The 14,780-nt window shown below is 34.6% G+C and overlaps 1 pseudogene; it reads right to left on the reverse strand.

Annotated features, from left to right (window-relative positions):
- Positions 1-3,547: 3,547 nt before the first annotated feature.
- LOC119826062 overlaps positions 3,548-14,780 on the reverse strand; it is a 130,128-nt pseudogene continuing 118,895 nt past the window's right edge.

Here is a 14,780-nt window from a genome sequence, read left to right on the forward strand (position 1 = left end):
ATAATAAGACCAGTACCAATACTACACTTTGCTTCAGGACAAAATTTCATTCATTTATAATAATATTAAGAATTACAAATACATATTGTTTTGTGATTAATCACCATGCTTTAATTATGTTCAGTTTGTAACAGTGAAAATCTATCTGGTGTATCAGACATTTTGGTTATAATTTATAACATTTGTAAAATTATAGTTATCATGCAGCAATGAAATAATTTCATGATTGGATGTCACAAAGCATGAAGAACTCTATTAAAGGGTCGGAACATTAGGGAAGTTGACAATCACTGCCTTAAAGAAATCCAGAGACATACTAAGAATGGAAGGAAATGAATAAAACTGTTCAAGATCTGAATTGGCAATAGAATCAATATAAAAAAAAACACAAACTGGGTGAATTCTGGAAATGAATAATTTAGGAATTTGAACAGGAATGACAGAGACAATCTTTACCAATGGTATTCAAGAGATGGAACAAAGAATCTTAGTCATTGAAGTTATGATAGAAGAAATGGATACATCAGCCAAGGAAAATATTAAAGCTAAAAAACTACTGATACAAAAATTCAAGAATCTGTGACACTATGAAAAGATGAAATATAATAATAGAAATAAAAAGAAGAGGGAGAAGATAAAAGCTCATAGGCCGAGAAAATGTTTTCAACAAAATTATAGAAATTTTTTTTTACCTAAAGAAGATGCCTAAGAAGGTACAAAAAGCATACAGAATATCTAATAGATTGAACCAGAAAAGACAGACCATTAAGTGCATACAGATCAAAACACTAAACATACAGAACAAAGAAAGAATATTAAAAACTACATGGAAAACATAACACAAGTACCATATAAAGACAGACCTATTAAAATTATACTTTATTTCTTCAGAAAAGACTCAAAAAGTAATGGTCTCAATTTCCCAATAAAAAGGCACAGACTAACAGAATGATCTCAAAACAGGACTCATGCTTTTTCTGCATCCAACAAATACATATCAATATCAATCATGATATTATGAGACAAAAATCTTTAAATATGACACTGAATTTGTTTCCTGTTGGCCATCAATCAGTGGGCATGCACTACTCAAGAGTAGTAAGTTTCTCCAGTGAAACTACCTTGGAGAAAACTAAATTTTCATTTTCAAGTGTTTGTCAATTGGAGAAAACTTCTAAGTTAGTGATATGTCCATTTCTCCTTCCAGATCTACGATACCATTTGGTGCAAAGCCTTGCATTCCTGTGTAGAACTGCCACAATACCTTTGAATTCATATGTTCTTTTTTTTTTTTTTTTTTGGTTTTTTTTTTTTTTTTTTGGTTTTTTCGAGACAGGGTTTCTCTGTGGCTTTGGAGCCTGTCCTGGAACTAGCTCTTGTAGACCAGGCTGGTCTCGAACTCACAGAGATCCGCCTGCCTCTGCCTCCTGAGTGCTGGGATTAAAGGCGTGCGCCACCACTGCCCGGCTGAATTCATATGTTCTTAAGAGGCCTTAGTTCCTTGCTATCCTTTATCCCCCATGGATCTTAAATTCTTTATATTTCTTCTTCATAGGGCTCTCTAAGCAACGAATGAGGGATTTATTGCCAACATCCCTTTTAGAGATGAGTGTTCCAAATTCTCACATTCTGCAAATGGTCTGGTATTGGGTATCTATATTTGTTCTCATCTGCAACAAGAGGATCCTTCTCTGATAATGACTAAGACACTGATCTATGTGTATAGCCGAATGTCATGAGGACTCATTTTGTTGCTATGTTTCTTTAGTAGAACGGCTAAATTTGGTTCTTACTTAGGTCCTTAGACTATCTAGTTTAACGTTCTTAGTCAAGCAGGAAGCATGAAGGAAGGGTTCCATCTCATAGAATAGGTCCAAAGTAAAATCATATATTGGTTGTTCAATCTCATAAGCTTTGTGCCATCATTGCGCCAGTAAATTTTGCAGGCAGGACACCATTGTAGATCATAGATTTTCTAAGTATAGTTGTTTGCCTTCCTTCTTTGGAAGTATGAAGAGTACGTTACGATATGAAGAAAATTGGTCCGTAAGGGAGAAGAAACTAAATAGGCACAAGACACTTCATTGTCTTCAATGGGCTATGTAGGTATTGGCCTCAGCAGTGGGTCCTTCCCATCATCCATGAGAGCAAACTTTAGCTTGGGTACCATTCTGTTTTTGGGGGGGATTCCCATGGGACATAGCACCTTTGGCTAATTGTTTGATGTTCAGTTAGGGTTATGTGTCAGTTTAAATTGCTTATCTATTCATTATTTAACTTTGAAGATCCATATACATACATCAAGAAATTTATTGTTTCGTTTAGATTTTTTTCTTTTAGATTATCCAGTTTAGTAGAGTACAGGTTTTTAAAGATTTTACTTTATGGTTCTCTGTATTTCCTCAGTGTGTTTTGTTCCTTTTTCATCTCTAAATTTGTTGAGTTACATCTTCTTTCTTCAGGTTTCAGTTAATTTGGCTCACTGACTGACAATCTTATTAGCATGTTCAAAAAACCAAGGCTTTGTGCTTTCATTGATCATTTGTATTGTTTTCTAATATTTCTATTTTTTTTTATTTTAGTCCCAAGTTGGATTGTTCCCCGCCTTCTACTCTTTTTTTTTTTTTTTTTGCTATGATTTTTTTTCTTTTTGTTTTAGCTATTTATGCTTTTAAGTTAGTAGAATGAGACCTTTTCTGGTTTTCTTTTTTTTTTTTTGTTATGTTATTTTGTGTTTGTTTTATGTGGTCCTTTGTTTGTTTGTTTCTGATAAATTGCTATGAACTTGCTTCTGAGAAGTCCATGCAATGTGTCCCAGAAGTCTGGGTATGTTTGAGTATGTTGTGGTTTCATTTTCATTCAGTTCTAAAAATGCTTTTGCTTTCTTTCTTAATTTTACCCTTGGCTAGTTTTCAGTCATTAGTTCAATTTACACGAGTTTACGATCTTTATGGTATATCTATCGCTACTGAAATCTGTCTTTAATCTCGAGATGGCTTGGTAAAGAAAGAGGGTGCTATTTCTGTTTTCTTTTTATTTGCTGAGACTTGATTTTTTTGTCAGATTACATAGTTTGGAAAAAGTTCCATGAGGTGATGAGAACTCATAATCTGTGCTTGAATGAAATGCTCTGTAAATCTGTTTTGTCGTTTTAGTTAATGATAGCTAGCTATATTTCTTTGTCTGTTTCTCAAAGAGTCACTGAGGTCTCTGGGAATGGGAAGATTTGTAGATTACAGGGTTTTCTGGGTTTGGGGTGGTATTGGAGCAGCCTGCCTGCTCGCTTCGAGACTTTTATGCTGCGGCCTGTGTTTTTGCCACAGGACCTATGGTCTAGAGATTGTGCTGTCCAGCTGGGGGGCTGACCACTCACCTCTTGGTCCACTCTCCCTCACTGATTTTCTTAAATATAAATCATAAGGAATTGGCCCAGGGCATCTTAGTGTCTCAGGACTGAGAAAGAGGAGTGGTGAATAGCCTTCAGGCCTCCCTGACCTTCTTTCCCCAGGACTTCAGGTCCTAAGCCGTCCCAGACACAAGCATGGGCTCAGCAAGTACCTACATGGATGTGAGGGTTCATGAGTGGGACCAGATTGGGATCACTGTTTGCTGCAGCCCAGCCAAGGCAAGGAGTGCCAGGAAGTCCAGCATTCCAGTAGGAGCAGGAGCCTTGTCTGTTGTAGCAGAGGCAGTGGCTGCTTCCCGGACCCAGCCCAGATCCTGAGCAGTTGGGTCTGCCAGCCCAGAGCTGTATTTGTCCACATCGCAAGTGCCATGGAGTCCTGCTGGGCAGTCATCATACCTTGTGTCGTATAACTTCCGTGGGGCATGTGTCAGGGCCTTAGTACTACCCATATGGGGGGGAACAGGGAACCTGGTTGTAGAAAGCTGGAGCAGTATAGGTGCTGTCTGCTACACAGGGCTGCTGCTGGCATTAAAACTGGACCAGTCAGGGAAGTCTGGGGAATTGTGGGGCTCAGACTCTGGGATTCTCACTTCATCAGTCAAAGAGAGACCCAGTCCTGCCCAGGCCAAGTTAACCATGACTAGCTTCTTCCCTCATTGCTAAAAAACACAGGGGTAGTTAGCTTGGCTGGGGGAAGATGGGACCATTACAGCGGGAACACTGGTAGCCAGCAAGTTCCATGTTTTGGGTTAGCTGGGAAGCACATTCTTTGATGTGGACTCAGTAGAAGAGATCAATCAAGAGCCGACCTGTGTTTTCTGCTATGAATATACATGAAATTTCTCAGTCAACAACAGCTTGATTTCTCCATGTTTTCTGACTTATATATGTGTTGTCTTCAACAAATTCTAGACGGTAACAAATAGGATTGGAAATGCCCTATAATGTAATAATGGATAACTCAGTGGTACATCATTTGATTAGAACTTTCATTTTCATTTCAATACATATGCTTATATTTTTCCTGTAAAATAACTTCAAGAGCTTCAAGTAAACAATGGATTAACGAACAGTAACACTAATCCCAGACTCGTGTATTTTTACACAGTAATTAAAAATTATCTGATTTCTTATTGCCCAATAACACAAACCTTTGGTAAATAAAATTACAACAATGAATTACAAATTATATTGCTGATCTCATAAAGAAATAGAATATTGGGAACACTTAATTAAATTTTATACATGTATCCCATTAAGTATTTATACTTTGTATACATAGAATTAGGAAAATATTTTCTTTCCGCCCCATATACTGAATTAGTTACACATTATAGCTCATTGCTAAATAAATAAAAGTAGGAATATGGATTTTCAAGTAAGATTTGTTATTTTAATCATTCTGAAATATAAAAAATATTTAGATAAAAAGATTGTATTTATGAATTTAATTGACTATTACATTTTACTTGAACTGTATGCATTATCTGTTAACTTAAAATATCACTTCAAAATGTGTATACCTTTACTGCTTAGATATTATTTTAAGCTTAGCATAACCTAGAGTTATATAGGAAGTGGGAACTTCAATTGAAAAACTGAATTGTATGCATAATAATGAGAGACTGTTTTGAGTGTCTTTATCAACTTGCCTAATTAAAATTAATTTGAAGATTAATATCAGAATGGCCAGCCCATTGTGGGAAACATGTCTGGGCAGGTTGGCATGGACTGCAATTGAAACTTAATTGAGTAGGCCAATGAATAATCCAGTAGCCATCATTTCTTCATAATCCGTTTCTTATTTTAGTTCCTTCTATAATTTCTCTTATTGGTGTATTGTGACCCCAAAGAATAAGATGAAATAAACTGTCTCTTCTTCTAGCTGCTTTTGGTCATAGTCTTTGTCTCAGGGACAGGAAACACATTGTTATAACCCTTCTATGATTTTGTGTTGAGTGAATGATTAAAATAATGCTTTTAAAAATTTTGAAACTGAAATACATTAATATTTATTGTCTGAAAACTTTGAAATAACTTTGCTTTACAGAATTCAGATCAAAATTCAAAGAACATTAATATTAGGATAATAGACTTATATTTCCATTAATTAAATTTGTTCCTTAAACATTTCTTATATGCATATAATGCATTTCAATTATGCATAATTTAGAAAAAGCAGTAGTAAGTTCCTCCTTGGGGCCTATGACTTCCCCAGCTATGGATTTTCAACCAGGTTTACACATATTGGCAAGAATTCCCTTCTGCAGAGTAGGTCTCAAATTCTGTAGAGAGTGACTGGTTGATCTCATAAAATAGTACCAGCATTGCACAAATGGAAGCATCCTGCTTGGCATCTTGGTTTTATATTCTGTATTGTTCATGCCTTGGGAAGACTCTTGATGTCCTCTCTACATAGAAAGCCTCCCTAGCACTTTCTAACACTTTCCACACTAGCTGACAGGAAGGAAGCTTCTGGTACAATTCTCCCTTCTTTTCTCTATTTTCTGTAACCAAGGTGTTACAGTCCTTAGAAATCAGTTCTTACCGTCTTACTGTGGCAACAGCAGAGACAATATCTTGTCCTGCTTGGAGGAGCTCTTTGATTGACTTGACTTATTGCTCATAGAGAGTTTTCCCACATCCAGAACTAGAATTTTTGTTCGATAACCCATAGCTTCTGTGGTTGATATTCCCACCATGAAGAATATTTCCACTCAAACTATGTTGTATTCTTATATTCTGAAACCCATTTAACTATGTTGCATCTTTTTATTCCTTGTGTATCCACCCACACCTCCATTTTGAATGAGTTGAGTTTTGTTTTGATATAACTTTAAGCTTCCTTGTCCACTCATGGACTTTTCAGAGACTACAATGTAAATATAAACATAAATTAAGACCTATGATCAACATATCAGAGAGAAAATGCAATTCTTTTTCTGCCTAATCTTAGTTACCTCAGTATAATTTTTCAAGACTATTAAACTTACCGCAGTTTTTATGTCATTTTTGTTTGTTTGTTGAGACAGGGATTCTCTGTGTGCCTCTGGCTGTTCTGGAACTTGCTAGGTAGACAAGGCTAGCCTACAACTCAAAGATTTGCTTATCTCTGCTTTCTGAATATTGTAAATAAATGCATGCACCATTATGTTAACTTTCATACATTTTGATAATGCATAAATAAGTACTCATGGCTCTTGTTATGGTTTAAAATGAAGCTTATAAAGCTTTAGAATATAGTGCAGTAGCAAAAAATGAGTTGGCATATCATATTAAAAATAAAAAGTAAGTACCATGTATGTAACTTTTCTGTTGCTGTGTCAAACACTGGCTGCTCTCCTAGAGATCCTGAGCTCAATTCTCAACAACCACATGGTAGCTTACAAACATCTATAATGAGATCTGGTGTTCAGTGTACATAATTAATAAATAAAATTTAAAAACATACACCAGGCTACATTAAAAAGCAGTAAACAGAAGTTGAGCCCTTTAACAAAGGACTAAGATTTTCTCTTACTTTTCTGAAATCATTAAATTGCAAGTATTTTAACTTGGCAGATTTTTGGCACTTTCAAACATGGTAGTGTACATAATATCACATAAAAACTCTTGCAGGTGGGGTACTAAGTACTTCAAAATTTCAGAAGTAATTTCTTTCAACTCAATTTTAATGTAGAATTATATTTTCTTGACATCTCAAAATGATTTGCATAGATTCCCCATTTCTTGACTATGAAAAGACATTCCTTTGAGGCTTCCGATCTGCATGCGCTGAACAACTTTGGAGAAGACATATAAATATTCTGCTCTGAGATCACCAAGCAACCAGGAAAGCAGATCAAGATCTCTGCAAAATAAAAGTTTATAGATAGCATCTTCTCTCTGCAGAGTTATGTGACTTAGGAATTGGATTTCTATGGATTCTTGAATTTGAGAGAGACTTCACAGTGTGTTCCTGTTCCCTTCCTCAACAATATACATTTTTCATTTAGTCAGATGAGGCTCCTATACTGAAAATATCACAAGCTGAGTAGATTTTAACAACAGAGTTAGATGTTTTTATACGTTTCTAGAGCTACTGATAGCCACGATCAGGACATAGACATGTTTAGCACTGTGTGTGCTCCTTTTCCTCATATATAGTCCTTTATGTTGTGCGCTACCATGCTGAAGGTGGGCATTCAAGCTTCCTTGCATCTCTTTGAAAGGTTAGAAATCTCATCCATGAGAATAGGTTAGTGACTGTCCAAAAGACACACCTTTTAGAGAATTAAGGCTACAAAAATATTGTACATGAAGAAGTGTGCGTGTGTGTGTGTGTTAGATTAATTTTATTAAACTCCCAACTTAAGAACAATTGACTTATGATGTTAATGTGATATGAATTCAGCATGAGCTGCATCCCATATTTTGAATTATGATCTCTTGCAAGGGTAACAATTTAAGGTATATTTTTTGTGTGAGGCTGAGAAGAGGCAGTGGTAAGCATCCCACAGTGAGAAACTAATCACTCTACTGCAATAGCATGCCCACCTGCAGCAATTAATTTCCATTAGGTGGTTTCAGCATTGTCAAGTCCAGACAGTTTTCAGCTGTGTGTCTTGATGAGGAACATTCACATGACAATTTGATTTTATAATAAAAATGACTGTTAGCAATAAAGCAGACCCAGTGTGCTGCTGAATATACTTCCCAGTGGCAGCTCTTTCCTATGTTCATACTATATCAATTTTTAAAAATATTTTAAATATGTCTGGTTGTTTTTGGTGTGTGAGTGTGTGAGTGTGTGTGTGTGTGTGTGTTAGTATGAATGTATATACCAGCAACATTTTTATTTTAATTTATTCATAAAACCAATCTTTTCTTTTTTTACATGCCAAATCCAATTCCTATTTCCTTTCATCCTGCTCCCTCCACTCTCCGTCCCCACCCACTCCTCAGATATGGTAAGGATTACCATGGGGAGTTAACAAAGTCTAGTATATTGTTTTGAGGCAGGACCTATGAATGTGGGTACCAACAACATTTTAAGAAGAAGCCATGTGATTGAGAAAGAAGAAAAGGGATGCAAAGGAGGAAATTGAGTGAGGAGAGTATCTTTTCATTAGGTTTCATATGAAATGGTTTGTAAATTATGATATATGTGCTCACAAACACTGGTACATACACATGAATGCTTTCCTCTAGCATTGTCTATCAATAATATTTTTGTTATGCATTTTCTAGCAATAAAATAAATTTGACAAGAGCATGTATTATATATAGTTCACACTAGTTAAAGTTTTGTATGTGCTGGGGGACAGGATTGAGTGTAAGCGGAGTGCCATGCATGTGGAGGTCAAAGAAAAAGCTGAATCCTTCATCCTTCATCTTTGTCGAGAATTTTTCTGTTGTCTGTGCATGACTATAGTAACCTAGTAGCCTATAAGCGTCTGTCTTCCCTCTCCTATTACTTCAATGGCACTGGTGTAGGCAAAAGTAGACAGAAAACTTGTACTCCACAATCTGACTTTTCCTTGGGTCATAGGATTTCTAACTCAAGTACCCATGCTTGCAAGAGCAATCTCAACTTCCTGAGTTATCTTCTTAGTCCAAATAAACCCATTTAATAAATTGTTATGATGAAATTTAAATACTATTGACATGATTTTTTTATCTGGACATACATTTCTAACAGGAATTCCATGTTCCAAGTACATTATCTGATTTTCTGTTTAGAATTATATTCAAAGAGTTTTTTTTTTCAAACCATTCAACAACAAGAAATTTTACTTAAGAAGTTTCTACTAGGCCATCTTTTCATGTATTTTCTAAACCTGCTGAGAAGCAGCTTGGGCTCATCATATCATGTCCTCATATTATCTACTTAAGACTAAGAGGAGAAATATTTTCAATATGAATTTTGCTACAGATTAGCTAAATAAATTAAATATGAAATAAAGTTTTGTTTATAAAGAATCATATGGTTCTTTACCACATAATAAATCATACAAGGCTGATTTTGCTCTTTCTATCAAATAATAATTCTTCTGATGGTTGACCTTCAAAGGTAATGGGTAATCGCTGAGGGGTCCTATGTGTCCTGCTCACATCAGTTCTCCGCAGAAGAAACTGGGTGACACCACTTCCTCGGCTCCTAGGGAGCTGCAATACTAACATGAGTAATTGCACCTGGCTGTTCTCACTGAAACCCCTTGCGGTATGCTGACTCCAAAATACATGATCTACAGACAAGAAGGGATGGACTGTTCAGACTGAAATTGAGTGTAATTCATTCTCTATTATGCAGGATAACTAGCTGGATTCTGAGGATTAAAGGATTTGCTAGGTTCCAAAAAGATGGTGTACATATGTATTTGTAAATCCTGGGGAAAGAAGGAGTAAACAGTAAAAATGGCAATGCCAGAATAGGCAATAAAATATGTGGCCTTTCCAGTCAATTTATCTGACAAAATATTAATTAGTCTAAATAAACTTGTTAATTTAAATTTCATCTTCAAACTCAATTTGGAATCATGACTAAGATTTTAATATTTTAGTGATAATACTTGAGTTAATTAAAATCTTGACTATCCTAAATTACACTGATACAAAATATTTATCCTTAATTCGTCAAAATATACATATTTTATTAAGTGTGAAAAAATTATTTTTGTCCCAGACAAACTGAGGAGTTTGGAATTTTATACCTGAAATCTTTTTTTTAACAAAGTAGATTCAATTAAATAGTAGCACTGTGATGTTTCTTGAGTCTTATTTGTAGGTACAGAAATACCTACAACATATGTAGATACATATGGAATATATATATATATATATATATATATATATATATATATATATATATATAAAACCTATCCCTCCTAAGGACACATATTCTTTGTTTTGACAAAATCTGAATCTCTCCAATAACTCAGTCTTTTTTAAAAAATAATCTTCACTAATAAAGTGTGAAAACTACACTTATCATGGATATAAGGAAAAGTATTGAAATAGGGAGAAATTGAGAGGTATAGAGAAAGGGCAAACCAATCAGGATATAATATATGAGAAAAGAATTAATTTCAATAAAAGAAAAAAGAAAAATCACACTTATAAACTGTATTGGTCTACAAAATAACAATGATAGGTTTTCCTCTTGTGTTGATATCCCCTACAGCCTTGGATAGTTGCCTTGGTATACAATACCAGGTGTAAATTCCTCCTACTAGACTAGTTGGTCTTAAATCTAAGTACATAGCTGTTGGTTTCCCCCATGATGTAAGTTGTAACATTATACTTTTAAGTAAATCTTTCTGGATTTCAGTGTTGATTTATCTCATTTTACATTTGCTTAGGTTTATATTTTTGCTTTTCTCCCGTGGATGATTACATAGCACCTTCTGATATGAGAAAACTGTCCTCAGGGAAGAGGTTTCTAGATAAACTCAAGCTCTCTTGTTCCAAGTCCTTTGTTGAAGTCTATGGTATCCTCAGCAATAAGCTTGTTTTTTTTTTGTTGTTGTTGTTGTTTGCTTCTTTGTTTTGTTTTTGTTTTTGTTTTTGTTTGAAACTTGGTTTCTCTGTAGTTCTGGAACCTGTCCTGGAACTAGCTCTTGTAGACTAGGATGACCTTGAACTCACAGAGATCTGCCTTCTCCTACTTCCTGAGTGCTGGAATTAAAAGCGTGCACCACTACCACCCAAAAGCGATAAGTTTTATCTACAATTTCCTGGAGACAGCCAAGGGCAATTACAAATGTGCATGCTGTATTTGGAGTTTGCTAGACTCCCAGAACCAAGAACACCAAGGGGATTTTTCATTTGGAGGGCATTATTATTGCATATATTGTAACCCCATTTAAAATGTACATATATATTATATATATACATATTCTTTAAGCATATACACATACATATTAAATATACATACATTCCTTAAATATATATAAAGCTTCTTTTTGTCCTATGTCTTTTTAAAACATCTTCAGTGTTTTTTTCTTCCTTCCTCTCCTTCTGGTCTTCTGCCATTTCTTTCCATACAGAACTTAATTTTTCATCAATATTTCTACAGATTTTATACTACAGCAAGGAAAAAATATTTGCCAATATTTGAAAAAAAATATCAACTTAATCAGACTAAGAAACAACTTAGATGTTAGAACTCACATGTAACACCTATAAAGACAAAATGAAGAGTCAAAAGTCTAGTTTTCTATTTTTCATTTTTTACTTAAGGCATGCTGGATAGATGGAGAATTTTAAAAGAGTTGAGAACAGGAGACATTAAAGGGAAATAAGAAATAAGTGAACACATGACAACAGAAAAGTGAACAGCATTGATAAACTGAATAACAGACTCTTTATAACAAAGAAACATAATTTGCAACACATCAATATAAAACTTCACACTAAAGTATAAATAGAATAAAAAATAAACATACACAACCTTTATAGTGAGTGGATTGTGTGATGATAGAAGATCAACTAAAATAAACTTATTTAGAATCTTCAAGGATATAAGAAAAAGCATGGGAAAGAAATATGTGAAGGATTGAGGATTTTCAACAGTTATGAGGTTCATTAAAACACAAATATAACAACTCTAGACAGCCCAAAAAGAGATAGGATAAAATTAAATAATGCATACTGCCCACCTAGAAATATAAGTATACTTATATTTTTTATTGAGGAATAAAACCTTAAACAATGAAAGATTTTGTCAAAGTTTAAATTTAGAAACACTAGCATAAACTTTAGCTGGATATGAAGAACAAATGTGGCAGTGATCAGCTTCACAAACCAGAAGCTAACTCAGAGAAAATCATAAAGAAACCTAAAAGAAGTAAGCCTATTTTACAGTAATTTAGTACAAGGTAAAGACGATTAAATTAGGTTATCTTTTGGGAAATAACAAAACAGATACCAGAGTTATCAGACCAGAAAAACACTATAGTGTAAATGATGCTTAGTGTGAATGACTTCTGATCTTTGCCATATATGTGGAATAGCACAAATTAAATTTACTGTATAAATTCAAATGGAAAATATATATGATTTTTTTTATAATTTTCAGATTTTGTTTCTCAGTGTTTTGTCCTTAAATATACAGTATAATTACTTCTTTAATATCAATACTTTAAAATTTAATTACAATGCCAAAATAGTTTTTGGCAGCCTAATTAATATTAAAATTAAATGGAGTATAGCTCTCTATTCCACAAGGGGACCAAATCCCCCAGGTTCATCCCCAACACCTTAACAGGAAAGACGATTTAGCCTCCCTTCTTGCTTGTCCATATTTTCTGTGGATTCCACAGACTATTTCCTCCTGACCTTTCTCTCTCTACCCCCTCTCATTGCTATGTCTCAGACTCCAATACCAGCAGGGATTCCCTGTAACATACAGCCAAGAAGACCAGTAAAACAGGCAATACAGTCAGGATGTTCTGAAAATCCAGAAGAAACAGAAAACAAGATGAAAAAACCCACCCAACAAAGATAAACTCAGAGAAGAGCACTTAGCTCTATAGTCACCACAAACCCAGATGCCTAGATGCCAGCATATAAACTTAATCAAAATGAAATCTTAATCAAAATAAAATAAATATGTATCTACCACTCTGAGGAAAAAACCTCAGGAACAAAAAGAGAATTTGTTTGTATCAGCAAAATTTACATGTTATTGAAGTTTGCAGAGGGATGAAGGAGAGGAGGCAAAATATACATGGGTATTTCAACAGTGCGGTAGATTATATTTCTCCAGATTTGATGAGTATTAAGGATCACAAGTCAACAAGTGAAAAGAATCCTGTCTTAAAAGCAGGAATGACTCTGCTATTCAAATCAAATTGCTAGAAACCGGTAATGAAGAGAAAAATCATTATTGTAACCAAAACATAGCACACTATGTACAGGAGAGCACAGATAATGAGAATAAATGCAGTGCTGAAACCAAAGCGAAAAGATAATGAAGCAAAATATTAACCACATCAAACGGGGAAAAATATACTTAGTCTCCTGTAAAGAATTCAGGTGCTTTCCAAAAGTTGAAAGCAAAAAATATTTTTCACGTAATTGATGCAAATATATATTTACTTACGTTTATTGTACACGTTAACCCCTGCATGAGTTTGTGTGCACCAATTGTTTGCACGTGTTTGTGAAGGACAGAATGGGGCATGGGATCCCTGCTAAAGCAGGATTGCTGTGAATCACTCGTGATGCTGGCTGGGAACTAAACCTGGGACATTTGCAAGCACAGTGGGCACTCTAATGACAGAGCCACTCTCCAGCCCTGAAGCAAACAAATCTCTGCAAAAGTTACAAAATTATAAGAAATACTGAAAGAATCGATACACCGGGACTGGTGGCAGTTGGGAATTTTAGCACTAATAAAGAGATAATGCACCAAAGAAGTATGCATCACCTGACTGCCATTTCTTTTTTTCAAGTATTTCTAAGATATATTTGCTTAAACAAAACAGTTTTAATCATGATATGTAATAACAAAGCATATGGACTTGAAGCACATACCAACAGCACATAAGATGGTGAAAAAGAAATTGTAATACAGTTTTGTAATTCCCAATTTGGAAATTCTTTGATACAGATGTATTTTTAATATAGACTACTGTTTTATTTTATTTTGTTATTAGATCAAAACATTATGTTAAATTATCCATGCAAACTATATATAATGCATATTATGTTTGAATATTACAATTTCCCTAAAGGCTTGGTTGTTGAAAGCTTAATCTCTTTCTGTTTACTGGATAACAGGGACACTACTATCATCAATATTGCAGTCCATTGATGAGATCATAGTTCAGTGACCTATTTGGACATGGTCCTTATTTTAAAAAGATCAATAGAGCTATGATTTAGAAAGGAGTTATGGCTGCTTCTTTACATTCTTGTCCTTTTCTTTATTCATCCCTACTCAGAATCACGCATAGAACAGGCCGCTCTGTGAACAGAGATAACACCAACATGTCGCTCCACCTCATGCTAGTCCCAGATCAGTAAAGCCAGTTAACCTCAACTCTGCAGAAATTACAAGCCAAAATAAATGTTGATTTATGCACTATCCTGTGAAAGTTCATATGACATTTTTGAAGAGCTAATACATTTACACATATGTATATTATTTCTCTGCAATAGGACTGTAACTACTGATACACACTACAACATGGGTGAATATCAATGTGATTACCTTGACAAAATAAAATTTAATGCATCCTGAATTTTTTCACTTGTCTTAACATTTAAATTGGAACTAACAGGAGATGGCACAGTGGAGGACAGAACAACAGATAAGCATGAGGTATGGCATAGAAGGGGACCTAATGAAATTGGGGGAGGGGAAGACAAAATACATTTATTTTAGTGT

The sequence above is a fragment of the Arvicola amphibius genome, chromosome 11, assembly GCF_903992535.2.
Source record: "Arvicola amphibius chromosome 11, mArvAmp1.2, whole genome shotgun sequence".
NCBI classification, from domain to species: Eukaryota; Metazoa; Chordata; class Mammalia; order Rodentia; family Cricetidae; genus Arvicola; species Arvicola amphibius.